Source organism: Anomalospiza imberbis, unplaced genomic scaffold, assembly GCF_031753505.1.
Source record: "Anomalospiza imberbis isolate Cuckoo-Finch-1a 21T00152 unplaced genomic scaffold, ASM3175350v1 scaffold_56, whole genome shotgun sequence".
In the NCBI taxonomy this organism is placed as follows: Eukaryota; Metazoa; Chordata; class Aves; order Passeriformes; family Viduidae; genus Anomalospiza; species Anomalospiza imberbis.
This window is the reverse complement of record NW_027100171.1, coordinates 545,105-572,484: the sequence shown is the minus strand read 5'-3', so window position 1 is coordinate 572,484 and position 27,380 is coordinate 545,105. Positions and strand designations below refer to the sequence as shown.

The window sequence follows — 27,380 nt, the reverse complement described above, 5'->3', positions numbered from 1 at the left end:
GGCCAAGTGTCACATCTGACAGCATATAAAGACTGGAAAGCTCTCCTGCTCAGTCACCTAGGAAGGCAGACCCAAATGAGGCTGCAGGTGCACCCTGTGCTTTACTGCTATCACCACTTGAGAGACACAGAAACAATTGCATGAAACCTTGATTTCCCCATGGTCCTTCATTTGGGGAAAAGGCAGCACTTTGTCTCTTTAGGCCAGGGACAGAAGCTGCCTTAGCTTTGCACAGCCAGGATTTCAGCAGTGATGTCCTCTCACACCCCAGCTCTTCAGCAGTAGGAGCTAGCCAGGCCCTCGCTCTCACTTCAACACACAGCACCACCTTATCTCTTCTGTCACTGCTACTAAGACCTCTTTAAAAAGTGTCAATAGAACAGGATTGCAAAGAGCTCTATTTACCAGACACACTGAACATGCATGATCCAACATCAGCATGCTGCTTCAGCAGCATGCACAGGAAACACTGAGCAACTCCAAAAAGCTCAAATTGCATGAAGGCAAACTTAGTCCAACCCTCAGTATTTTTTAAAAAAATCTCAGACCAAGAGCTGACATCCAGTGTTCAAGAAACAAGTATTCACAATGTTAAAGACTGCATGCAGTATGAGAGCAACTGCAGGGCTTTGTCCTCCTCTGGAGATCCTGACAGCAGTGAGATACTGGGGAAAAGCACAGCACCAGGACAGCCTGGCTTTTGGATACAAGACAGTGTTCCTCTGTGGTTTCAGATCTTGTCTCACTGCTTCCAGACTGTGGAGGACATGCACAGAGTAGAACTAAGGTCCTTATAGAAACCTAGAAACAGCAATAACTCCTGTGAAGGGGCAGGTTCAGCGCTGAGCAAACACAAACCCTGCACTTTTGAAACCATAGTGAAATCTGTAGAAGTACAACTACTCAACTTGCTCTGGTCATATCAGCACGAAGCTGCTCTTGTGAAGTCATGAATAAAAATGGACAGCAGCCAACAATATGAAAGCTTCATAATTCCTTGTTTTTTAATATAGCAAAGTATTGTCTCAAAAAGCATATTTGTCCTAACTGTAGCATTCTTCCATATCATGTTAAAATTCAACATTTTGGTGACTTAAAAGCCTGCTGAGGCAAGTGACCATCACCATGTGAAATGGACATGAAAATGAACAAGCAGGAAAAGAAATACAGCCTGACCAGTATCACATTTAGAACAGTCCTGCCATTTGAAGAGAACGTGTCATTTCACAAGAAAGAGCAGTATTTCCCTTTGTGTGCATTCTTTTTTGTATTTTACTTTTGTCCTAGAACATTCAAGTGCATCTTTAATGTATTATTCAAACAGAAGCCATGATTAATTAATCAAAACTCCGTTGTATAGGGAGAAGAAAACTGGGCTCTTGTGCAACACCCGGCCAGATGCTCCAACTTAAAGGGAATCATAAGGGAGGATGTGTTAGCAAAAGTGCTTAATTATGCAGTAAAAAACGATGGAATTTCAGAGACAGCTTTTAGGGTTTTCGCAGCATCTCTTTTCAGTGCTTCTCTTCACCATATATAAACCATGTGCCCCTTTGCATATCCCATCTACCAGAGACACTGCAAAGAGTCTTGATCCAATCTCACGGAAACCGGCTCACACGGAACCACGAGCAGCTGGATTCAAAACTGACCAATGTCTCTAAATTATGCTGCTTTAAATGACAAGTGTCCCTTGTGAGAAGCTCAGTACTTCTTAGGTAAGGATGATGGTCTGTGTAACAAACCAGGAATCAAATCTGGAGTTAAGAAGGCTCTTCTCTGCTTTTAGCTTTGTTGAGCTGTATAAGCCTGCTCAGTTCTTGGTGCTTCTCTTTCCTTTCCCACACTGCATCTTCTTAAAGCTGAGTATTCAGCCCGCAAAGAAAAAAGGAATTTAGAATTGTTTCACATGCTTTAATTTCATCCTAATATATTATCCTAATCCCATCTAGGACGGGTTTGAGCAGGGCTGTTTCAAAAAGGGAACAAATTTCTTTTCAGGTTTGTCATGGGCAGGAGAGGAATCAAAACCTGCAGTCCCTACAAAGAAAATGCAAACTGAGTATTAAGAGAAAAGTTCCTGACAGCAATAGCAATGATGTGTGAGAACAGGTTCCTGAAATTTTCTATTCTCAGTAGCCCAGACCTCCTGAAGCATAGGCTGGATACATTTCTGTCCCAAATAGTTCAGGTTGAGTTGCTCTTGCCACAGGGAAGAAATCAGCAGTATAAGCTCTCATGATGTCTTCCAGCTCTACTTTTCTACAATTCCACATATTTTTAATATCAGAAATGTAAAAGTTTCAAATCAGCATATCTTTTTCAAAGGACTGAGCTCTTCACTGTTTCCATTCATCAAAATATTTGTATTTGTCCTAATTAAACTACACATAAGAAATAGGTTCATCTTTTTTGTTTTTTTAGTGTTTTGCACAACATAACATTTTTGCCTCTGGTTAATACACCAAATCAGAAGCTACAGGAAAACATCAGCCCAAATAACTGATTTTTTTCCCCTGTCATTTAAAGCACAAAGTAAGGTTTTAAGAGATTAAAAATAATGTAACGAAAACATGGAATGAAACAACTATTCACTACTCATCAGTCCTGGAGCTCAAAGACCACCAATTTTGTTTCCAACCAGTGTTATTTCTCTTGAGAATCACTATCTGAAGCCCATAAGACAGAAAAAAAAAAATAGACCAGCTACATGTAGATGTACGATGCACATGCACACAAAATCTCAAGGCAGAAAATGTGTCATTTTGAAGATTCATATTTACTCACAATTCTTTATTGTCCCCTCAACTCCATATTTCTTTCCCTATCCTACTGCATCCTTCTCAAGGTCACACTTTTCCACTTTCACAATCACATGCATTATCAAACTGCAATGTCATGACATGGTAAGGATGCAGACAGCAATGGCAGCAGACTCAAGAAGAGTTATCCACGAGGAAGAGTCCACCACAGCAATTCTTCCTCAGCCACACAGTCAAACTTTCTGATTTAACTACCTAAACAGGCAATATGGGTTTTGCTTTTCCCAAAAAAACACATACCAGTATGCAGAACACAACCACCAAATTTAATGCCAAATTAATTATTCAAAAATATGCAATATGAGCAAAGAGCAGTGCTTGCTGGATACTTCTCCTAGGTGAGAAGTAACTGGCAGATGCAGCTGTCCATCCTGAATTTAAAGAAACCACTCTGCTTAGGTCCCTTAGAACAATCAGTCTGTAAAAAAAGTGAAGCCAATTACTCGTTGTTTGTTCTTTTTCTGAAAGCTGACAATTGCTAGGGGCAAAGCTCCATGATACACAGGTATCTGAACCCACTCTGCTTCAATTAGCCATTATGTCCAAATGGCCTCAGGTGAAACCAAGGGGCCTGAGGAGGCCCCTGGAAGGCAGGTAGCCCTTCTGCACAACTCTTGAGCTAATTAGCCCTTTCAAGAAACAGGAATAATTAGTGTAATTTGAGTCCCTTGCTACAAAGGGCACATTCCCTGCAGGTCCCTCTGCCTGGGGCTGCAGCAGGCAGACCTTGAAAGCTGGACAGCTGTGCTTCTGCCAGAGCTGTGTCTATAACATATTGATGCTAGCAAATCCTTCTCAAAAAATTCATTTCCATGCTTACTTCTACTCCTTCTCCATTTTGTTGTTGAAGATTAATTTTTTTCAGACCTATGTCCCTGGGGCTGTGGCTAGTTTCATTTTTAGCACTTACATTCACATGGATGATACAAAATGGGTTGTTAATGGGTATACTATGGTGCAAAATGGGTTTGTTACATCATCTTTCTTTTGATCAGTAATAGTTAATACTAGTTATGACAAAAGATAACCTACAGGTTTCCCTATCACCTGATTTTTTTTCATCTCACTGAATCAGAAATAACTGGGGAGCAGGTGCCAGCAAGACTGGTCCTTTCATTGGTTGGGAACACTAATGTATCTTAATCCAGCTGGCCTAAACGCTTCCCAAAACATTGTGCACCTTTAGCATCAGAGTCCAGACAACCCTCAAACTAATAAGGACAGTCCCAAGAAGCAGCTTGAGCTGATTTTCTTTGCCTAGTCAGTATGTACAGCTCTTTTTACATTTGCTCAACCATTCTGTGAGGTGTATGACCAGGAGGTATCTGTCTCACTCCACTTTGTGAGCAGCTCAGGAAGAAAAAAAAGGAACAACTCACACACTTGTTCTCCCTTTTCCAATAGAGCAGAGCAGTTAAAAACAATCAGCAATTAGCCATTATAAACCCAAGCCTTGCTTTCCACAGTTGCACATCAAATGTGGTGATGAAGATGGTCAGAGTAACAAGAAGACAGAGTGGCAATGCTACAGATGCCCTGAGGAATTCAGTCCATGTTTGGCATCCTTTAAGGGAGATGAAAAAAATGAACTCTTGCTTTTTTCTTCATTGGCAATGGAGCAAAGCTATTTAATTTTAGAACAAGAATCATCTCATGTCTTTCTTCTAAGGACAAGCAAAGGAAGGTTGGAAAGCCACAAATCCACAGGCAAAGCCATGGCTGTGTCACTGCTCATCACCAAGGAGTGGGGACAGGTGACAGGTCTGGAGTTGAATCCACCTCCACCATGCCAGATATATCCCCAGCGTGATGGCACCCTCAGGCTTGCTCCTTTGGCCAACATGATCCTAAAACTGCCAGAACAGGCAGCCAGGGGGGAGCTTTGCTCTGGTGCACCCTTGACTTACTGCACACACATCAGTCAGTGAGGAATGACTTTGCACTCGAGTTCAGATTCCTGTTGAAACTCCTGCTTTGGACACAAACCCATGTAACTGTCTCCAGATGCAAGGGTCACAGCTGTACAGTCATGCTGCCAGATGTCTACCATGGCCAGTTACCAACCACTGATTGATTCTCTTAATTCAAGTGCCAGATCCCTCCTATTACAGCTCCTCTCCCCTTTGATGCCTTGCATCACAGCCAGCAGACTATCCTTCATCCTGAGGATCTAGGGTGCTCTTTGCCAGCTGCATCCAATCTTGCATCTATTCTTCATCTCCATTGCCACTACCAAATTATACTGTGAGATAGCTCTTCATGCAGATGAAGGCTGAATGTTAATTAACAGTGTTAATATCTGCCAATGTGTTTCCTTATCATCTCCACCAAGCTCTTTTACCAAGACATAATCAGGCTGTTTTACTTCTATCCTGGCTCTGATCCTCTGTCTGCATCTCTTGTTACCAGCCAGTCCTTCTACATCAGGTAAGTCCAAAATCCCCAATAGAACAAAACCAACACTCTTTCTCAAAAAGATCATGTTTCTCTCTTTGCATGAAATCTATCCAGCTATTTACATCTAAAAGAGTGAAATGTTCTTTTTCTTCTAGAGTGACTTTTTAGCCAGTCCTGGATCTTAAAGCACTATTAAAACCTATTATTTGGATTGTACTGCCCCAATGCACAAACCTTACCTTCTCCCACATTTCCCCCTGCCTGCTCTTTCATTTCTCTAGGCCATGTCCCAAAAACTTAGCTTTCTAACACAATCATAATAGTCTTCTCCAACAGCAACTTCCATTTGCTGCCCCATCCCTGTATTTTCCAATCAACATCTCAGCACACAGTTTTCCAGCCTTATCCCCTCCCAGTTTTACTAGGTCTTCTCTCATTCTCCACTTCACATTGCCCCACAAAGAGAAAAGCTTCCTACCTGGTTAGAACACATTTCTACCCCAGTACTGGTTCTTCAGTGGTAGAAAACATTTCAGACCACAGTAGATTTTCTTTCAATTGAGATAGCTTCTCAAAACTTACCAACAACCAAGGCTCAGCTTCTCTGCTGCAAGAAACTCAGCAGACTACTTAAAGCTTCACAAACTTCTACAAAAGACCCTCAGCTGTCTACACATCCCTCATATCCCTTCCTGGTCATTAATCACTCCTTCCACCTGAGAGGGCAGGAAATTGCAGACAGATGGGTCCCTTTCAAGGGCCTCTTGACACCCTGAGAGCTTCCCTCATCTTCCTTCAAATTGCCTTCTTCTGCTTCTCTCCATACCCTAAAATCAGTGCTCATCTCCTGTGTTTGTGCCCATCTGTATCATCTTCAACCTTTATTTTTTTCCTCTTCCTTTCAAAAGTTAATTGTCTAAATCACAAAAACCTTTACTTGGCTGAATGGAGTGATCGCATAATCAATGGATCTGTAAACCCCGTGTTTCTGCTGCTCCTTATCGCCTGTTCACACATTTAAAACAGCAGCAAACATCCACCCTACCTCCTCCCTGAGCGGGGCCACTGCAATCCCGTTATCTGACTCCTACATAAAGCACTCCAGAGCATTCCTTGAGACACCTTCTGCCTCCCAGGTCATGGCTGAAACAGTTCTTTAAACCAGGAATCAAACACTTCTCTTTAAAGCATTTCAGTGCTTGACAGAGAAACATCGTACATCGATTGCAATTAACAGGGAGGAGACATCTCCTTGATCCACACGAAAACGTTGTCAGCCATTAACACCTTCAGGAGGCTCTGCTTGAGTGGAAATAGTGCACCTTGGGATCTGGGCTATCAATCTGCTCAGCAGGGGAAGGGGTCAGAGTGGTGAAAAAACAGCTATGTGGGCCTTCAAAACAGTTTCTCTTGCAATTCATTCTCCCCTTGAGTTTCTGTTCTAGTTAACAAATGGTGAAGCTGCCACACTTCTGATTTTCCACAGAGCTATCCTCAGTAAAAGCTGTCATGTCAATGTTTCCACGACATAGCCCCTGGGGGCGGCGGGAGCGGGCTCGCCCGCTCCGACCCCGGGCTCGTCCTGCGGGGCAGCGGCGTCTCCCGTTCCCGAGCCTGCGCAGCCTGCTGGGCGTGCGGCGGCAGTGGGAGCCGCCGGAGCCGGGGCGCTGGCCGCTGTTCCGTCGGGCCCCGGCCCAGCAGGCGGGCAGCCCGCCCCGCTCCGCCCGGCGGGGGCGGTGCCCGCTGCGCGGCTCCGCGGCACGGCTCCGCCGCTCCTCGGGCCGTGCCGGGCTCCCTCGTGTCGGCCCGCGGTGCCGCGGCTCCGCACACCGCGTCTCTCTCTGCGCCCCATCCCTGCCCCGCGCCGGGGGCGGGGGGCGCCGCGCCGGGTCTGCGTTCCGCGCCGGCGCCTGTGTCCGCCGCGGTGCCCTCTGCCAGCGCTGCGGCGGGCGGCACCGCCGAGCTGCCGGCTGCTTCGGCCCCGCTCCCCCGCCTGCCGCGGGGGCTGAGGCTGCGGCGGGGCGCGGGGCTGTTTACCTTGAGCGCGGCTGCTGACGCGGCCGGCGGGAGGCCGGTGGGTTCCCGTGGCCGCGGACCCTCCCCGTCGGCTTTGTGGACCCTCCCCGCCTGCCAGGTGACCGTGCGTCCCAGGGACCGCGGGCGGTTTTGGCAGGAGGTCCTGGATAAGGCTGAGGAGATGTGCGACTCTGCCTCCTCGCAGCGCCTGCAGGATCGCGGAGGAGGCTCCTCTGGCTCTGCTGATGCTGCGGGGAGCGTGGTGTCAAGTGATGCTGCACTGCCTCGCAGTCAGGCGGCTGCTGCTGTCCCTGTGGAGCCCACGGGACGGGACACGGCAGGTGATGCGACCTTGCCAGGGGGTCCCAAGGCTTTCCCTGTGCTTAGGGGCGTTACTCGCAGCACCCATCAGCCTTTATCGTTTAAGATGGTGAAAGAAATCCGTGACACCGTTGCCCTGCGTGGTGTCGGGTCTGCTGAAGTTACGCAGACGATCGGAATGCTCCTTGCTGAGATGCTGACACCTTCCGACATCCGTTCTGTGGCACGTGCTCTTTTTGACTCTGTGCAGTTTGATGTTTTTGAGGCCAAGTGGGCTCGTTTGGCGGCCAGCGCAGTGCAAAGGAATGCTATGCTCGGGCCGCAGGATCCCCTCGTGAGGATGACCTCATGCAACAAGCTCTGTGATGTCACAGCCCAATCTGTGACCTCACACAACCCACGCTGTGCTGTCACACAGCCCCTCTCTGACATCACAGCTGCTCTGTGCCTCCATGACACAGCCACAGAGGTGCTGCTGTCACAGATTGGGCTATGGCATCACAGAGTTTGTTGTGTGAGGTCATCAAGCAGCTAAGGCGTGATAGAGGGGACTGTGTGACATCACAGAGCAGGCTGTGACATCATGGCATGGCTGTATGACATCATAGAGCGGCCAGTGAGGTCAAAGTGTGTGCTGTGACATCACAGAGTGGCAGTATGACATCACACGGAGGGTTTTGTGACATCAGAGAGTGGACTGTGACATCATAGAGTCGGGTATGAGGCCATAGAGCAGATTCTGCTGTCATGGAGGGTGGCTCTGTGACATCAGAGTGTGGGTTGTGACATCACCGGGTGGCTGTGTAACTTCATAGAGCAGGCTGTGACATCAAAGAACAAACAGTGAGATTGCAGGGTGACATGTCAGAGTCTTCTGTGACATCACAGAGCAGCTGCCTGACATCACAGGGTGACATCTCAGAGTTGTCTCTGTGACATCGCAGGGGCTGTGTGACATCACAGGGGCTGTGTGAGGTCACTGGGGAGGTGACTCTGCCCCAGCCCCCCCTCCCAGTTCCCCCAGAGAAGTCCAACGCTGCTCGTGCACAGCGGGGTCCCCTGTCCCCCCGGGTCCCCCCGCTCCCGGCGCCGCAGCCTCCCCCAGAGGATGTTCCACGAGATCGACCCCAGAGCCTGACACAGGGCCATGGGGGGCGGGACAGGGGACAGGGACCCCCGGCAGCGTGCTCGTATTCCCCAGGGCCAGAGCCTGGCCCAGGGCTCCTTCACCCTGTTGCCAACAAGGGCTTGAGAGCGCTGAAAAAATCCCCGGCAAGGGAGCAGCACAAACCAGATTTAATATTGAGCAACAGCACCACAAAGTTCCTTGGCAAGAGTCACTCTGCTCCTGACTGGACACTTCAGGCACACCAAGGAAACAAAGCAACAACAAAACCAAACAGAATCCAGGCAATCAAACCAGAAATGAACCAAGAACTGTCCCTGTGTGAGTGTGAGACACAAGGAAATGAGGGCAAGGATAAAAGGAATACAGGCCCAAGAGCTTACAGAGCTCAAACTTAACAGAACTTGACTTATACCTTAACCTTAACTTCCACCTTCAACTTCACAATTTAGCAAAAGAGCAGCACTTTACAGTATTTAACCTAACTTATAACCTATGACTTTGCAATTTCACTGAGAAATAACATTTAACAATATTCACCTTGACTTATATATTAAATGTAAAAACTTAGCAAAGAACAACTCTTAGCACAAATTAACTTAGCTTAGACCTTGTGATTTAACCTTACTGACAGGCCTGACTGGCTCAGCTATCCAAGGCACTCAGACCCCTCAGAGAGCAGCATTTCTGCCACATTTCCCGAGCACAGGCACTCCTGTGTGCGCACAGACACAAAGAGTCAGTGCAAGGCCCCTGTGAGAAATTCCCCTGAGGGCAGGGAAATGCTCCCTGCCGATGCTTTGGCATCTCCCCAGCGGGGGAAGGGTTGAGCCTGGAGGAGTGGGGGGATCGGCCCAGGCTCCCTCGTTGTTGGGGATCCCCGAGTGCAGCAAACGGGAGAGTTCCCGGCTCGGAGAGGCCCCACTCCGAGGGAGTCGCTGGCCCAGGAGAGCTCCAAGGGGCTCCTTTTGGAGCGCTGTCTGTAGGGCCCCAAGAGAGGGGCTTCAGTGCCAGCAATGTTTCATCCTGGCCGCACTTGGCATCCACAGCTTTCTTTGGCAGGGTGAGAACAGGGCTGTTGTGCCACCGAGGGAACAAAAACACTTCCCGGGGCTGCTCCTAAAGCCGCCAGGAGCTGGTTGGGCAGCAGCAGTGCCTGGAGCAGACAGTGTTTGTGATGAGCTCCAAGGAGCTGAGCCCAGGGACTGTTGGCCAAGGCCGAGGCCCAGCGAGCATTTCTCAGCTGGCAGGGCGGCCGGAGAAGGTGGAGGCGGGGGAATAATTCACGCCCTCAGTGTGCTCCCAGTCGCTCCCAGTATTTCCATGTCCGTGCCCCAAGTGCTGCTCCCAGCCCTGATCCCTGGGGATGGGAATGTCCCGCTCCCTTGCCGGGGCAGGGTCACACCTGAGCCAGGTGTGCAGGGCAGGCCCTTGCCCTGACCCCCAGCACTGTCCCAGCTGCAGGATCTGCTTCCCACCGGCCTCTTCCTCCTGCGGCCCCGAGCCCAGCTTGGTGCTGAACAAAGGGGCTGGGCCGGGGCCATCCCCCGGCGGGGGCTGCACACCCCCCTGCCCCCTCCCCAAATTCCCTCTGGGGGAGACGGAGCTGGGGCTGGAGCCCTGTGGGGAGGGACAAGGGGGTGACAATGGGATGGGGGGTGTCACACACGCTCTGGGGGGACACGCACGGCCCCGGGGACCCCCCCCATATCTTCTGCAGAGCCAGGACGATGAACCCCACCATGGAGCCACTGACCTCTGGCAGTATCTTGAGGGTGGGGTCTGGTGACAGCTTTGGGAGTCTGGGGGAGTCACAACCACCCAAAAACGCCCTCCCAGCCCCACAGCCACTCCCAGACTCCTCAAACCACCCCACAGCTCCCAGCCAGGATCCCTGCCCCCAACTACTCCCTGCAAGATAAATGACCCCAAGAACCACCAAAACCCGTTTCCATCTCCCCCAGGACCCACCCAAATTCTCTGCAAGCCACACAGCCCTTTCAGGGACCCAAATCTCCCTCATAGACCCTGCCAAGCCCCCAACCCAGCGCCACAAATGCCCACAGGATTGACAGAAGCCCTTCCCAGTCCCCCCACGAGCCCCTAAACGCCCACCTCCCATGGCACTGACCAGGAGAGCTTGGTGGACAGGAACATTTACAGCCAGGATCAGCTCGGGCACTTCAGCAGTGATTTGGGCACTTTGGGGGAACATCCCGGATAGGGAGAGCCAGGCCAGGGACTGGGACAGACAATTAGAATTCTTGGAGAACAGGCGGGCTCTGGTGGACACCTTTTGCCGGCACACCTATGAGATTGTGGACATGTCCCCTGCCTTTGATAGCTTCAGAACACCCAAATCCTCCCTAATATTCTATTGAACCAACCCCAAATTCACCCCCAAATCCAGGTAAATGGTGCAGCTTTAGATCTCTTTGCTCAATTTCTTTATTTTCACCCCGGTTTTGGTTGTTTAGACAGGGTGAGGAAAGAAATTATTGAAATGGAAAAGACCTCCAAGATCATGCAGCACTGCTTGATGCCACCAGAAGAAATAACTGGACAGAGCGGGTGAGAATTTTTTGGGGTGTAAAGTCAACAAATCACTTTCTGCCAATGAATTTCCAGTTTAGATCAGAGTCCTGATGGATCTTCCTGCCCCTGTGTTCATCCAGGTGCCTATGGGGATCCAGGAGGACGTGGAGACCACCTTCCAGGTGTCTTCTCAGCAGGGATCACTGGGAATGTGGGTCACCAGGGCTCTTACCAAAGTGGGTCCTCCCATGGGGGATGGAGTTGGAGCAGGGCACGAAGCTCTTCCCACAGCTGAGGCATTTGCAGGGCTTCCCTTACCGGTGCCTCCGTTGGTGTTGGGTCAAGGTAGAGCTCCTAGAGAAACTCTTCCCACACTGGGGACACTCATAGGGCCTCTCCCCAGTGTGGATGCGCTGGTGGGTGACGAGGTGGGACTTTTGTTTGAAGCCCTTCCCGCAGTTGGGGCAGCGGAAAGGCCTCTCCTCCATGTGAATCCGCTCGTACCTGAGGAGACTGGAGCTGGTCTGAAACCTCTTCTGACTCTCGGGACACTCGTAGAGCCTCTCCCCAGTGTGCATGCCTTGGTGGGTGACGAGGTGGGAGCTGCAGCTGAAGCCCTTCCCACACTCCCCACACTCCTAGGGCCATTCCCCGGTGTGGATCATCTGGTGCTGGATCAGGTGGGAGCTCTGCCTTAAGCTCTTACCACACTCCAAGCACTTGTAGGGCTTCTCCCCATGGTGAACCTGCTCATGGCCCACCAGCTCCGAGCTCTGGCTGAAGCTCTGTCCACCTTCCTGGCACAGGATGCCAGGGCTTTTTGGGCTCCCGGGGTCCCTTCTCCCCTCCCTCTCTGCTTTGGGCTGCAGGGGCTCCAAGGAGTCCCCCCTGCCCCTCTCCAGGCTGTTGAGGGTCCCGACAATGGTATCGCTCCCCCCTCTCTGGGCTCCCCACTTTGGGCTCCTGGGGGACACAGGGCTCTGCTCCTCCAGGCTGCCTCTGCTGTCAGCTGCCACCGGGACCCCCCAGTGTCCCCCCAAGGGGCCTTTTCCACTCAGCTTTGCAGTTCTTCATTCTCCAAACATCCCCCCAAAAACCCAACCCAGGGACCCTTCAGGATATCTGGGCTGAGCTTCCCATCCCTGGTCACCCATGGGATGAGGGGGTGATGGTCCCAGGGGGGCTGCGAATTCAGGGAGGGCTCCACCTCACGATTCCTTTTTCTTTCCCTGATCCTCCTTTGTCCCTCCTCTTCCTCTTCGTCCCATGCCTCCTCATCCCTCCCTCCTCCTCCTCCCCCAGGAGCAGCGACACACTCAGTGCCCCGTTCCCGCAGCCCTGACAGCCCGCGGCAGGAGCGGGGATGGAGCCGGGACAGGTCGGGATGGGCAGCGCGGGGTTCTCGGCTGCTCCCACCCACTGGGGGCAGGGAGAACCCGGCCAGGGCAAAAGGAGAAGCAAACTGGGAAAACTGGGTGCTGCACATCCAAACTGGGCCTTGCTGGGGACCCTGCCAGGGGACTGCCAGCACTTGGGGCTCCTCTCGGGAGATTCGGGAGGGGGGAACGCAGAGAGGGCTGGGAGATCCCAGGAATGGCAGCACTGGGAGTGACTTTTTTATACTGGGATCGTACTGGGATCATACTGGGAGCAGCTGGGCCCATGCTGGGGCAGACTGCGGTCACACTGAGGGAGACTGGGATCATACTGGGATCATACTGGGATCACACTGGGACAGAGTAGGAGCCTGCAGCGGGCAATTGAGACCATGCTGGCGCAAATAGGATACACTGGGAATGACTGGGATCATTCTGAGTTGGACTGGGAGCAACTGTGAGCAACTGGGATCATGCTATGAGCAAGTGGGAGGAACTGGGAGTCACTGGGTGCATGCTGGGGGTGACTGGAAACAACTGGGCTTATGCTGGGATCAACTGGGATCATGCTGGAGGTGACAGGGATCATATTGGCAGTGAGTGCAACTACACTGAGGCTGGGTGGGAGTGGTTGTGAACAAATGGGATCATGCTGGAAGGAACTGGGAGTGACTGGGAGTATGCTGGAAGGAACTGGGGTACACTGGGAGAGACTGGGAGGGACTGGAACAAAAGTGAGGGTGAAAGGGAGTAACTGGAACCATGTGGGGCACAACTGGTTCATACTGGCAGTGACTGGGAGCACACTGGTCTCATCTGTGGACCATACTGGGAAGGACTGGACTAATACTGGGAGTGTCTGAGACTGACTGGGAACACACCAGGCACATCATCCCCCATACTGGGTGTGACTGGGAGCAACTGGGAACACACTGGATGAAAGTGGGAGCAACAGGGACTGTGCTGGGGGCAAATTGTATCATAATGGGGAGTGACTGGCAGCAACTGGGCTCCTGCTGGGAGCAGCCCCTGGCGGCCCCGGGAGCCCCGCACCCCTTTCCCGGCCATGCCGCCCCTCCAGCCCCAGCAGCCCCCATTGCAGGGGTGCCGGCACTGCTAGGGGTCCCCTCCTCTCGGGGTCCCCGCTGGGGCTTCTGGGGCTCTTCTCTCTCTGGGCTCCCACTCAGGGCAGCCGCGGCTCTCCTGGGGCTCCCCAAAACCAGTGTCCCCCCGCCGGGGCTCTGCTGCCCTCACCGCCCACCAGGACCCCCGAAAAACACCTCCTGGGGACCCCCCGATGTCCCCCCGAGGACCAGCTGCGGCTCGGCTTTGGAGCCCTGCCAGCTCCAAACATCCCCCAAAAATCCCCAAACCCAGGGAGCCCCGGGATATTTGGGCCGAGCTCCCCCTCCCCAGGCACCTGCGGGATGGGGGCGATGCTCCCGGGGTGCTGTGAGCTCAGGCAGCGCCAGGGCCACGCGATTCCTTCTCTCCTCTCCTCTGGCTGCTCCCTGCTGCCTCTGCGCCTCTTCCTCCCTCCCTCCTCCTCCTCCCCCGTTCCCGAAGCCCCCGCAGCCGCGGGAGGGGCGGGGATGGAGCCGGAACAGGTCTGAACGCAGAGAGGGCTGGGGGGGGATGCCAGGAGTGGCAGTGCCTGGGCTGTCCTGGGATCATACTGGGAGCGGCTCCTGGGTGACCGAGTTCTACTGGGATCATACTGGGATCGTACTGGGAGTGAGGAGGAGCAGCGCGATGGCTCCAGCGCTGGGGCTGGGGGCACTCCTGGGGCCCCGCGGGGACAGCGATAGGTGAGGGGGACCCCCGGCACCGGGACTCTTTGGTCGCCCATTCCGGAGAACCGAGGGGCCCCTGAACCCCCATTCCCGAGCGCCGCCATCCCCCCACACCTCCATTCCCAGCCTGGATTCCCCCCCGCACCCCCTTATCCGGCACCGGCAACCCCCGCACCACTTTCCCGGCCATGCCGCCCCTCCAGGCACCCAGAGCCCCCTTTTCCTTCACCCAGAGACCCCCTGGACCCCTATTCCTACCTTTCCTAGTGCCCAACCCCTCCTTTCCTCAACACCGAGGACACCCGGGACCCCTATTCCCAGCCAGCCCAGTTTTCCCACGTTTTGCTGGGAATGGGGACACCGGGGACGCTTGGAGTCCCCTTTCTCTATGATAGTGACAAAAATAAGCTCACCCAAACTCCTCCTTGATCTCCCCTAAGCCCCCTGTGGGGATTCCTGGGAGTTCCCCTGTGTTTACCCTTTCCCAGGACTTTGGGGGTCCCCTCGACCTGTCCGTGCACCACCAGATTTCTTCCACAGCCCCCTGTGATGGTGGGGGTGGGGGCCGAGTGCTGGTGCCCCCCTGCCTGCAGCAGATCCAGCGGTGAGGGGAGTTAAGGGGGGTCCCTGAGCATTTGGGGTCCCCTGGGTTTTGGGGTGACCCCCGGGCCCCCCAGGATCTCCCTGAACACGCTGACACTGCCCGTGCGTAGTGAGAAGGTTCATACCCGGCATGGGGTCCCAGCTTTATCACCGGCATCGCCCAGGAACCCCCAAACCCTCCTGGGAACCCCCAAACACCCAGTGACACCCCGACCTCCCCGGGACCCCAAAACCATCCCAGGGCCCTCCAAAAACTCCCAAAGACCGCAAAAACCCCACACAGACCCCCCCAAACCCTCCCAGGACATCAAAATTCCCACAAGACCTCCCAGCACGCCCCAGACCCCCCTGAGAAGGTTCGGTCCTGGCAGGGGTTCCCCATCTCTGTCACCAGCAGGTACCCCAAACCAGCCTTGGGTTCGCCCTGGGATTGCCTAATCCCCCCCTTTGGGAATCCTGAAAACCCCCCTGGGAACCCCCAGAAATCCACCGGGACCCCAAAAACCCTGGATATAGACAACCCCGCCCCCAGGAATTCATCATGAAATTTATACCCAGGAGCCGCTCCCAGTATCCCAGGACAGCCCAGGCACTGCCACTTCTGGCATCCCCCCCAGCCCTCTCTGCGTTCCGACCTGTCCCAGCTCCATCCCCGCCCCTCCCGTGGCTGCGGGGGCTTCGGGAGCGGGGGAGGAGGAGGAGGGAGGGAGGAAGAGGCGCAGCAACAGCAGGGAGCAGCCGGAGGAGAGGAGAGAAGGAATCGCGTGGCCCTGGCGCTGCCTGAGCTCGCAGCACCCCGGGAGCATCGCCCCCATCCCGCAGGTGCCCGGGGAGGGGGACCTTGGCCCAAATATCCCGGGGCTCCCTGGGTTTGGGTTTTTTTGGGGGGGATGTTTGGAGCTGGTAGGGCTCCAAAGCCGAGCCGCAGCTGGCCCTCAGGGGGACATCGGTGGATCCCCGGGAGGTGTTTTCCGGGGGACCCGGTGGGTGGTGAGGGCAGCAGAGCCCCGGCGGGGGGACACCGGTTTTGGGGAGCCCCAGGAGAGCCGCGACTGCCCTGAGCGGGAGCCCAGAGAGAGAAGAGCCCCAGAAGCCCCAGCGGGGACCCCGAGAGGGGGGGACCCCTGGCAGTGCCGGCACCCCGGCTATGGGGGGTGTTGGGGCTGGAGAGGCGGCATGGCCGGGAAAGGGGTGCGGGGCTCCCAGGGCCGCCAGGGGCTGCTCCCAGCAGGAGCCCAGTTGCTCCCAGTCACTCCCCATTATGATACAATTTGCCCCCAGCATAGTCCCTGTTGCTCCCACTTTCATCCAGTGTGTTCCCAGTTGCTCCCAGTCACACCCAGTATGGGGGATGATGTGCCTGGTGTGTTCCCAGTCAGTCTCAGACACTCCCAGTATTAGTCCAGTCCTTCCCAGTATGGTCCACAGATGAGACCAGTGTGCTCCCAGTCACTGCCAGTATGAACCAGTTGTGCCCCACATGGTTCCAGTTGCTCCCTTTCACCCTCACTTTTGTTCCAGTCCCTCCCAGTCTCTCCCAGTGTACCCCAGTTCCTTCCAGCATACTCCCAGTCACTCCCAGTTCCTTCCAGCATGATCCCATTTGTTCACAACCACTCCCAGTCAGTGTAGTTGCACTCACTGCCAATATGATCCCTGTCACCTCCAGCATGATCCCAGTTGATCCCAGCATAAGCCCAGTTGTTTCCAGTCACCCCCAGCATGCACCCAGTGACTCCCAGTTCCTCCCACTTGCTCATAGCATGATCCCAGTTGCTCACAGTTGCTCCCAGTCCAACTCAGAATGATCCCAGTCATTCCCAGTGTATCCTATTTGCGCCAGCATGGTCTCAATTGCCCGCTGCAGGCTCCTACTCTGTCCCAGTGTGATCCCAGTATGATCCCAATATGATCCCAGTCTCCCTCAGTGTGACCGCAGTCTGCCCCAGCATGGGCCCAGCTGCTCCCAGTATGATCCCAGTACGATCCCAGTATAACAAAGTGACTCCCAGTGCTGCCATTCCTGGGATCCCCCAGCCCTCTCTGCATTCCCCCCTCCCGGATCTCCCGAGAGAAGCCCCAAGTGCTGGCAGTCCCCTGGCAGGGTCCCCAGCAAGGCCCAGTTTGGATGTGCAGCCCCCAGTTTTCCCAGTTTGCCTCTCCTTTTGCCTGGGCCGGGTTCCCCCCACCCCCAGTGGGTGGGAGCAGCCGAGAGCCCCGCGCTGCCCATCCCGACCTGTCCCGGCTCCATCCCCACTCCTGCCGCGGGGTGCCAGGGCTACGGGAACGGGGCACCAAGGGTGTCGCTGCTCCTGGGGAAGAAGGAGGAGGGAGGGATGAGGAGGCATGGGATGAAGAGGAAGAGGAGGGACAAAGGAGGATCAGGGAAAGAAAAAGGAATCATGAGGTCGAGCCCTCCCTGAATTCGCAGCCCCTCTGGGACCATCACCCCCTCATCCCATGGGTGACCAGGGATGGGGAGCTCGGCCCAGATATCCTGTGGGGGTTGGGTTTTTTGTGGGGATGTTTGGAGAATGAAGAACTGCAAAGCTGAGTGGAAAAGGCCCCTTGGGGGGACACTGGGGGGTCCCAGTGGCAGCTGCCGGCAGAGGCAGCCTGGAGGAGCAGAGCCCTGTGTCCCCCAGGAGCCCAAAGTGGGGAGCCCAGAGAGGGGGGAGCGATACCATTGTCGGGACCCTCAACAGCCTGGAGAGGGGCAGGGGGTACTCCTTGGAGCCCCTGCAGCCCAAAGCAGAGAAGGAGGGGAGAAGGGACCCCGGGAGCCCAAAAAGCCCTGGCATCCTGTGCCAGGAAGGTGGACAGAGCTTCAGCCAGAGCTTGGAGCTGGTGGGCCATGAGCAGGTTCACCATGGGGAGAAGCCCTACAAGTGCTTGGAGTGTGGGAAGAGCTTCAGGCAGAGCTCCCACCTGATCCAGCACCAGATGATCCACACCGGGGAATGGCCCTAGGAGTGTGGGGAGTGTGGGAAGGGCTTCAGCTGCAGCTCCCACCTCGTCACCCACCAAGGCATGCACACTGGGGAGAGGCCCTACGAGTGTCCCGAGAGTCAGAAGAGGTTTCAGACCAGCTCCAGTCTCCTCAGGCACCAGCGGATTCACACGGAGGAGAGGCCTTTCCGCTGCCCCAACTTTGGGAAGGGCTTCAAACAAAAGTCCCACCTCGTCACCCACCAGCGCATCCACACTGGGGAGAGGCCCTACGAGTGTCCCCAGTGTGGGAAGAGTTTCTCTAGGAGCTCTACCTTGACCCAACACCAACGGAGGCACCGGTAAGGGAAGCCCTGCAAATGCCTCAGCTGTGGGAAGAGCTTCGTGCCCTGCTCCAACTCCATCCCCCATGGGAGGACCCACTTTGGTCAGAGCCCTGGTGACCCACATTCCCAGTGATCCCTGCTGAGAAGACACCTGGAAGGTGGTCTCCACGTCCTCCTGGATCCCCATAGGCACCTGGATGAACACAGGGGCAGGAAGATCCATCAGGACTCTGATCTAAACTGGAAATTCACTGGCAGAAAGTGATTTGTTGACCTTACACCCCAAAAAATTCTCACCCGCTCTGTCCAGTTATTTCTTCTGGTGGCATCAAGCAGTGCTGCATGATCTTGGAGGTCTTTTCCATTTCAATAATTTCTTTCCTCGCCCTGTCTAAACAACCAAAACCGGGGTGAAAATAAAGAAATTGAGCAAAGAGATCTAAAGCTGCACCATTTACCTGGATTTGGGGGTGAATTTGGGGTTGGTTCAATAGAATATTAGGGAGGATTTGGGTGTTCTGAAGCTATCAAAGGCAGGGGACATGTCCACAATCTCATAGGTGTGCCGGCAAAAGGTGTCCACCAGAGCCCGCCTGTTCTCCAAGAATTCTAATTGTCTGTCCCAGTCCCTGGCCTGGGTCTCCCTATCCGGGATGTTCCCCCAAAGTGCCCAAATCACTGCTGAAGCACCCGAGCTGATCCTGGCTGTAAATGTTCCTGTCCACCAAGCTCTCCTGGTCAGTGCCATGGGAGGTGGGCGTTTAGGGGCTCGTGGGGGGACTGGGAAGGGCTTCTGTCAATCCTGTGGGCATTTGTGGCGCTGGGTTGGGGGCTTGGCAGGGTCTGTGAGGGAGATTTGGGTCCCTGAAAGGGCTGTGTGTCTTGCAGAGAATTTGGGTGGGTCCTGGGGGAGATGGAAACGGGTTTTGGTGGTTCTTGGGGTCATTTATCTTGCAGGGAGTAGTTGGGGGGGGGGTCCTGGCTGGGAGCTGTGGGGTGGTTTGAGGAGTCTGGGAGTGGCTGTGGGGCTGGGAGGGCGTTTTTGGGTGGTTGTGACTCCCCCAGACTCCCAAAGCTGCCACCAGACCCCACCCTCAAAATACTGCCAGAGGTCAGTGGCTCCATGTTGGGGTTCATCGTCCTGGCTCTGCAGAAGATATGGGGGGGTCCCCGGGGCCGTGCGTGTCCCCCCAGAGCGTGTGTGACACCCCCCATCCCATTGTCACCCCCTTGTCCCTCCCCACAGGGCTCCAGCCCCAGCTCCGTCTCCCCCAGAGGGAATTTGGGGAGGGGGCAGGGGGGTGTGCAGCCCCCGCCGGGGGATGGCCCCGGCACAGCCCCTTTGTTCAGCACCAAGCTGGGCTCGGGGCCGCAGGAGGAAGAGGCCGGTGGGAAGCAGATCCTGCAGCTGGGACAGTGCTGGGGGTCAGGGCAAGGGCCTGCCCTGCACACCTGGCTCAGGTGTGACCCTGCCCCGGCAAGGGAGCGGGACATTCCCATCCCCAGGGATCAGGGCTGGGAGCAGCACTTGGGGCACGGACATGGAAACACTGGGAGCGACTGGGAGCACACTGAGGGCGTGAATTATTCCCCCGCCTCCACCTTCTCCGGCCGCCCTGCCAGCTGAGAAATGCTCGCTGGGCCTCGGCCTTGGCCAACAGCCCCTGGGCTCAGCTCCTTGGAGCTCATCACAAACACTGTCTGCTCCAGGCACTGCTGCTGCCCAACCAGCTCCTGGCTGCTTTAGGAGCAGCCCCGGGAAGTGTTTTTGTTCCCTCAGTGGCACAACAGCCCTGTTCTCACCCTGCCAAAGAAAGCTGTGGATGCCAAGTGCGGCCAGGATGAAACATTGCTGGCACTGAAGCCCCTCTCTTGGGGCCCTACAGACAGCGCTCCAAAAGGAGCCCCTTGGAGCTCTCCTGGGCCAGCGACTCCCTCGGAGTGGGGCCTCTCCGAGCCGGGAACTCTCCCGTTTGCTGCACTCGGGGATCCCCCCACTCCTCCAGGCTCAACCCTTCCCCCCCTGGGGAGATGCCAAAGCATCGGCAGGGAGCATTTCCCTGCCCTCAGGGGAATTTCTCACAGGTGCCTTGCACTGACTCTTTGTGTCTGTGTGCACACAGGAGTGCCTGTGCTCGGGAAATGTGGCAGAAATGCTGCTCTCTGAGGGGTCTGAGTGCCTTGGATAGCTGAGCCAGTCAGGCCTGTCAGTAAGGTTAAATCACAAGGTCTAAGCTAAGTTAATTTGTGCTAAGAGTTGTTCTTTGCTAAGTTTTTACATTTAATATACAAGTCAAGCTGAATATTGTTAAATGTTATTTCTCAGTGAAATTGCCAAGTCATAGGTTATAAGTTAGGTTAAATACTGTAAAGTGCTGCTCTTTTGCTAAATTGTGAAGTTGAAGGTGGAAGTTAAGGTTAAGGTATAAGTCAAGTTCTATTAAGTTTGAGCTCTGTAAGCTCTTGGGCCTGTATTCCTTTTATCCTTGCCCTCATTTCCTTGTGTCTCACACTCACACAGGGACAGTTCTTGGTTCATTTCTGGTTTGATTGCCTGGATTCTGTTTGGTTTTGTTGTTGCTTTGTTTCCTTGGTGTGCCTGAAGTGTCCAGTCAGGAGCAGAGTGACTCTTGCCAAGGAACTTTGTGGTGCTGTTGCTCAATATTAAATCTGGTTTGTGCTGCTCCCTTGCCGGGGATTTTTTCAGCGCTCTCAAGCCCTCGTTGGCAACAGGGTGAAGGAGGCCTGGGCCAGGCTCTGGCCCTGGGGAATACAAGCACGCTGCCGGGGGTCCCTGTCCCCTGTCCCGCCCCCCATGGCCCTGTGTCAGGCTCTGGGGTCGATCTCGTGGAACATCCTCTGGGGGAGGCTGCGGCGCCGGGGGCGGGGGGACTCAGGGGGACAGGGGACCCCGCTGTGCACGAGCAGGGTTGGACTTCTCTGGGGGAACTGGGAGGGGGGGCTGGGACAGAGTCACCTCCCCAGTGACCTCACACAGCCCCTGTGATGTCACACAGCCCCTGTGGTGTCATACAACCTCCTGTGATGTCACACAGCCCTTGTGATGTCACAGAGACAACTCTGAGATGTCACCCTGTGATGTCAGACAGCTGCTCTGTGGTGTCACAGAAGACTCTGACATGTCACCCTGCAATCTCACTGTTTGTTCTTTGATGTCACAGCCTGCTCTATGAAGTTACACAGCCACCCGGTGATGTCACAACCCACACTCTGATGTCACAGAGCCACCCTCCATGACAGCAGAATCTGCTCTATGGCCTCATACCCGACTCTATGATGTCACAGTCCACTCTCTGATGTCACAAAACCCTCCGTGTGATGTCATACTGCCACTCTGTGATGTCACAGCACACACTTTGACCTCACTGGCCGCTCTATGATGTCATACAGCCATGCCATGATGTCACAGCCTGCTCTGTGATGTCACACAGTCCCCTCTATCACGCCTTAGCTGCTTGATGACCTCACACAACAAACTCTGTGATGCCATAGCCCAATCTGTGACAGCAGCACCTCTGTGGCTGTGTCATGGAGGCACAGAGCAGCTGTGATGTCAGAGAGGGGCTGTGTGACAGCACAGCGTGGGTTGTGTGAGGTCACAGATTGGGCTGTGACATCACAGAGCTTGTTGCATGAGGTCATCCTCACGAGGGGATCCTGCGGCCCGAGCATAGCATTCCTTTGCACTGCGCTGGCCGCCAAACGAGCCCACTTGGCCTCAAAAACATCAAACTGCACAGAGTCAAAAAGAGCACGTGCCACAGAACGGATGTCGGAAGGTGTAAGCATCTCAGCAAGGAGCATTCCGATCGTCCGCATAACTTCAGCAGACCCGACACCATGCTGGGCAACGGTGTCACGGATTTCTTTCACCATCTTTAACGATAAAGGCTGATGGGTGCTGCGAGTAACGCCCCTAAGCACAGGGAAAGCCTGGGGACCCCCTGGCAAGGTCGCATCACCTGCCGTGTCCCGTCCCGTGGGCTCCACAGGGACAGCAGCAGCCGCCTGACTGCGAGGCAGTGCAGCATCACTTGACACCACGCTCCCCGCAGCATCAGCAGAGCCAGAGGAGCCTCCTCCGCGATCCTGCAGGCGCTGCGAGGAGGCAGAGTCGCACATCTCCTCAGCCTTATCCAGGACCTCCTGCCAAAACCGCCCGCGGTGCCTCGGACGCACGGTCACCTGGCAGGCGGGGAGGGTCCACAGAGCCGACGGGGAGGGTCCGCGGCCACGGGAACCCCCCGGTCTCCCGCCGGCCGCGTCAGCAGCCGCGCTCAAGGTAAACAGCCCCGCGCCCCGCCGCAGCCTCAGCCCCCGCGGCAGGCGGGGGAGCGGGGCCGAAGCAGCCGGCAGCTCGGCGGTGCCGCCCGCTGCAGCGCTGGCAGAGGGCACCGCGGCGGACACAGGCGCCGGCGCGGAACGCAGACCCGGCGCGGCGCCCCCCGCCCCCGGCGCGGGGCAGGGATGGGGCGCAGAGAGAGACGCGGTGTGCGGAGCCGCGGCACCGCGGGCCGACACGAGGGAGCCCGGCACGGCCCAAGGAGCGGCGGAGCCGTGCCGCGGAGCCGCGCAGCGGGCACCGCCCCCGCCGGGCGGAGCGGGGCGGGCTGCCCGCCTGCTGGGCCGGGGCCCGACGGAACAGCGGCCAGCGCCCCGGCTCCGGCGGCTCCCACTGCCGCCGCACGCCCAGCAGGCTGCGCAGGCTCGGGAACGGGAGACGCGCTGCCCCGCAGGACGAGCCCGGGGTCGGAGCGGGCGAGCCCGCTCCCGCCGCCCCCAGGGCTATGTCGTGGAAACATTGACATGACAGCTTTTACTGAGGATAGCTCTGTGGAAAATCAGAAGTGTGGCAGCTTCACCATTTGTTAACTAGACCAGAAACTCAAGGGGAGAATGAATTGCAAGAGAAACTGTTTTGAAGGCCCAAATAGCTGTTTTTTCACCACTCTGACCCCTTCCCCTGCTGAGCAGATTGATAGCCCAGATCCCAAGGTGCACTATTTCCACTCAAGCAGAGCCTCCTGGAGGTGTTAATGGCTGACAACGTTTTTGTGTGGAGCAAGGAGATGTCTCCTCCCTGTTAATTGCAATCGATGTACGATGTTTCTCTGTCAAGCACTGAAATGCTTTAAAGAGAAGTGTTTGATTCCTGGTTTAAAGAACTGTTTCAGCCATGACCTGGGAGGCAGAAGGTGTCTCAAGGAATGCTCTGGAGTGCTTTATGTAGGAGTCAGATAACGGGATTGCAGTGGCCCCGCTCAGGGAGGAGGTAGGGTGGATGTTTGCTGCTGTTTTAAATGTGTGAACAGGCGATAAGGAGCAGCAGAAACACGGGGTTTACAGATCCATTGATTATGCGATCACTCCATTCAGCCAAGTAAAGGTTTTTGTGATTTAGACAATTAACTTTTGAAAGGAAGAGGAAAAAAATAAAGGTTGAAGATGATACAGATGGGCACAAACACAGGAGATGAGCACTGATTTTAGGGTATGGAGAGAAGCAGAAGAAGGCAATTTGAAGGAAGATGAGGGAAGCTCTCAGGGTGTCAAGAGGCCCTTGAAAGGGACCCATCTGTCTGCAATTTCCTGCCCTCTCAGGTGGAAGGAGTGATTAATGACCAGGAAGGGATATGAGGGATGTGTAGACAGCTGAGGGTCTTTTGTAGAAGTTTGTGAAGCTTTAAGTAGTCTGCTGAGTTTCTTGCAGCAGAGAAGCTGAGCCTTGGTTGTTGGTAAGCTTTGAGAAGCTGATGTTGAGCTATCTCAATTGAAAGAAAATCTGCTGTGGTCTGAAATGTTTTCTACCACTGAAGAACCAGTACTGGGGTAGAAATGTGCTCTAACCAGGTAAGAAGCTTTTCTCTTTGTGGGGCAATGTGAAGTGCAGAATGAGAGAAGACCTAGTAAAACTGGGAGGGGATAAGGCTGGAAAACTGTGTGCTGAGATGTTGATTGGAAAATACAGGGATGGGGCAGCAAATGGAAGTTGCTGTTGGAGAAGAATAATATGATTGTGTTAGAAAGCTAAGTTTTTGGGACATGGCCTAGAGAAATGAAAGAGCAGGCAGGGGGAAATGTGGGAGAAGGTGAGGTTTGTGCATTGGGGCAGTACAATCCAAATAATAGGTTTTAATAGTGCTTTAAGATCCAGGACTGGCTAAAAAGTCACTCTAGAAGAAAAAGAACATTTCACTCTTTTAGATGCAAATAGCTGGATTGATTTCATGCAAAGAGAGAAACATGATCTTTTTGAGAAAGAGTGTTGGTTTTGTTCTATTGGGGATTTTGGACTTACCTGATGTAGAAGGACTGGCTGGTAACAAGAGATGCAGACAGAGGATCAGAGCCAGGATAGAAGTAAAACAGGCTGATTATGTCTTGGTAAAAGAGCTTGGTGGAGATGATAAGGAAACACATTGGCAGATATTAACACTGTTAATTAACATTCAGCCTTCATCTGCATGAAGAGCTATCTCACAGTATAATTTGGTAGTGGCAATGGAGATGAAGAATAGATGCAAGATTGGATGCAGCTGGCAAAGAGCACCCTAGATCCTCAGGATGAAGGATAGTCTGCTGGCTGTGATGCAAGGCATCAAGGGGAAGAGGAGCTGTAATAGGAGGGATCTGGCACTTGAATTAAGAGAATCAATCAGTGGTTGGTAACTGGCCATGGTAGACATCTGGCAGCATGACTGTACAGCTGTGACCCTTGCATCTGGAGACAGTTACATGGGTTTGTGTCCAAAGCAGGAGTTTCAACAGGAATCTGAACTCGAGTGCAAAGTCATTCCTCACTGACTGATGTGTGTGCAGTAAGTCAAGGGTGCACCAGAGCAAAGCTCCCCCCTGGCTGCCTGTTCTGGCAGTTTTAGGATCATGTTGGCCAAGGGAGCAAGCCTGAGGGTGCCATCACACTGGGGATATATCTGGCATGGTGGAGGTGGATTCAACTCCAGACCTGTCACCTGTCCCCACTCCTTGGTGATGAGCAGTGACACAGCCATGGCTTTGCCTGTGGATTTGTGGCTTTCCAACCTTCCTTTGCTTGTCCTTAGAAGAAAGACATGAGATGGCTTTGTTCTAAAATTAAATAGCTTTGTTCCATTGCCAGTGAAGAAAAAAGCAAGAGTTAATTTTTTTCATCTGCCTTAAAGGATGCCAAACATGGACTGAATTCCTCAGGGCATCTGTAGCACTGCCACTCTGTCTTCTTGTTACTCTGACCATCTTCATCTCTGCAGAGAGCGCGGGACTCCAGGACGGTTTGGATGGATGAGAGTTCTCTGAAGTCAGGTCTTGGAAGATGTGGTTTATTAAAAGGGGTGAAAGGCCCTGCTTGGAGTTGCCAGGCCCAACTCGTGGCAGGCCCAGGGAGAGAGGGAGAGGGAGAGAGCGAGGGTTCCAGGTGAGGGTCCCAGGGGAAGGTCCAAGAGAGCATCCAGTCCCTCGGGCACACCTTATCAGGGGGCTTCAAGGTGGGCTGGAGCAGGTCTTGGGCCAATGGGGTCACAGATACCTGATACTTCAGGGGAGGATCACAGGTGTGGGATGAACCATACATTGGGGGTGAGACAGAGCATTCCATTTGACCTTTGGACCTATCTGCAGGTGAAGGGCGTTGTTTAATCAGAAGGGGGGATTGCTTTCAGCCTGGCTATACTATTATTTTCTAGTTATTCAGTAGTCAAGGTTTGTTATTTCAAATCTAGTTCTCATCTCAATGTCTGTATTTTCCAAATCTTTTGCCAGGCAATCATATTTATAAGGTTTTCCTATTTCATCTTCCCCAACAAGTGACCCCAAAACCTGAGGGACTGAGGGGACTTGTGGGATTTCAGAGAGGTTTTATGGGATTTTAGTGAGAACTTAAGGGATTTCAATGGGATCTTATGGGATTTTAATGAGGTTTGATGGGATTTTTTGGGGGATCTGATGGGATTTTAATGGGATTTAAGGGATTGGGATTAGGGACCAATTCCCGTCAGAGCCCTTGAGTCCAGACATATGGGATTTTATGGGCGGAATATTTATGGGAGGTTTTCACTGGAATTTTTGGGAGGGTTTATTGGGGATTGTGAGGAGGATTTTGGAGGATTTTTGCAGGAATTTTTTTGAGTGATCTTTGTGGGATTTTTGGGGTGGATTTTGTGAGATTTTGTTGGGGTTTGGTGGGATTTTGAGGGAAGTTTTTGTAGGGATTTTTTGGTTGGATTTTCTCAGACTTTGGGTGGGATTTGAAGGGACTTGGGAGCATTTTTGGGGGATTTGAGAGGGGTTTGGTGGGATTTTGGTGCAGATTTTTTGAGTGGATTTTTGGTGGAGTTTGGGGGGTTTCTGGGGAAATTTTTGTGGGATATTTTGGGTGATTTGGAGGGATGTTATGTGTGGATTTTGTGTGCTTTGGAGATTTTTGGGGGGATTTTTGTGCAGATTTTTCTGTGTGGATTCTGTGGGATTTTCACGGGGATTTAGTGGGACTTTTTGAGAGATTTTTCTGTGGGATTTAGGGGGGATTTGGGTCTGATTTTCGTTGGGATTTTAAAGGATTTGTGTGGGCTTTGGGGCGATTCTTGTGGGGATTTTTAGTGGGAGGATTCTATGGGGGATTTTGGGGCACTTTTGTGGAATTTTGGTGGGGCTTTACCTGGAATTTTGGGTGGATTTTGTGGGATTTTTGAGGATTCTTTGTGAAAGTTTTGCGGGCATTTGAGGGGATTTTTGTGGAATTTTGTTGTGAATTTTTTAGTGGGATTTTTGATGGGATTTTTGGTGAGGATTTTGAGGAGATTTTTATTGGATTGAGGTGGGGTTTCTGTGGGGTTTGGGAAAGACTTTTGTGGGATTTTGGGGTGATTTTTGTGGTTTTTTTTGGGATTTTGGGCGATTTTTGTGGGTGTTTTTTTTTAGGATTTTGGGGGATTTTGGACAGATTTTTTTGGTGTGTATCCAGAGTGACTTTGGGCAGATTTTGGGCCTGATTGGGGCAGCTTTGGGGCTGATTTTGGGGTTTTTCTCCCGTTTCCCCCAGCTGTGGGAAGCCCCGAAGCACATCCTGTTCCTGCCCGAGCTCCCTGAGCAGCCCCAGGAGC

General features: G+C 53.7%; 1 protein-coding gene across 1 annotated transcript in view; it reads left to right on the top strand.

The window, feature by feature from the left end:
* Positions 1–27,380, top strand: part of LOC137467278 (serine/threonine-protein kinase pim-1-like) — a 62,344-nt gene that overhangs the window by 14,761 nt on the left and 20,203 nt on the right. The gene's annotated exons all lie outside the window — the stretch shown is intronic.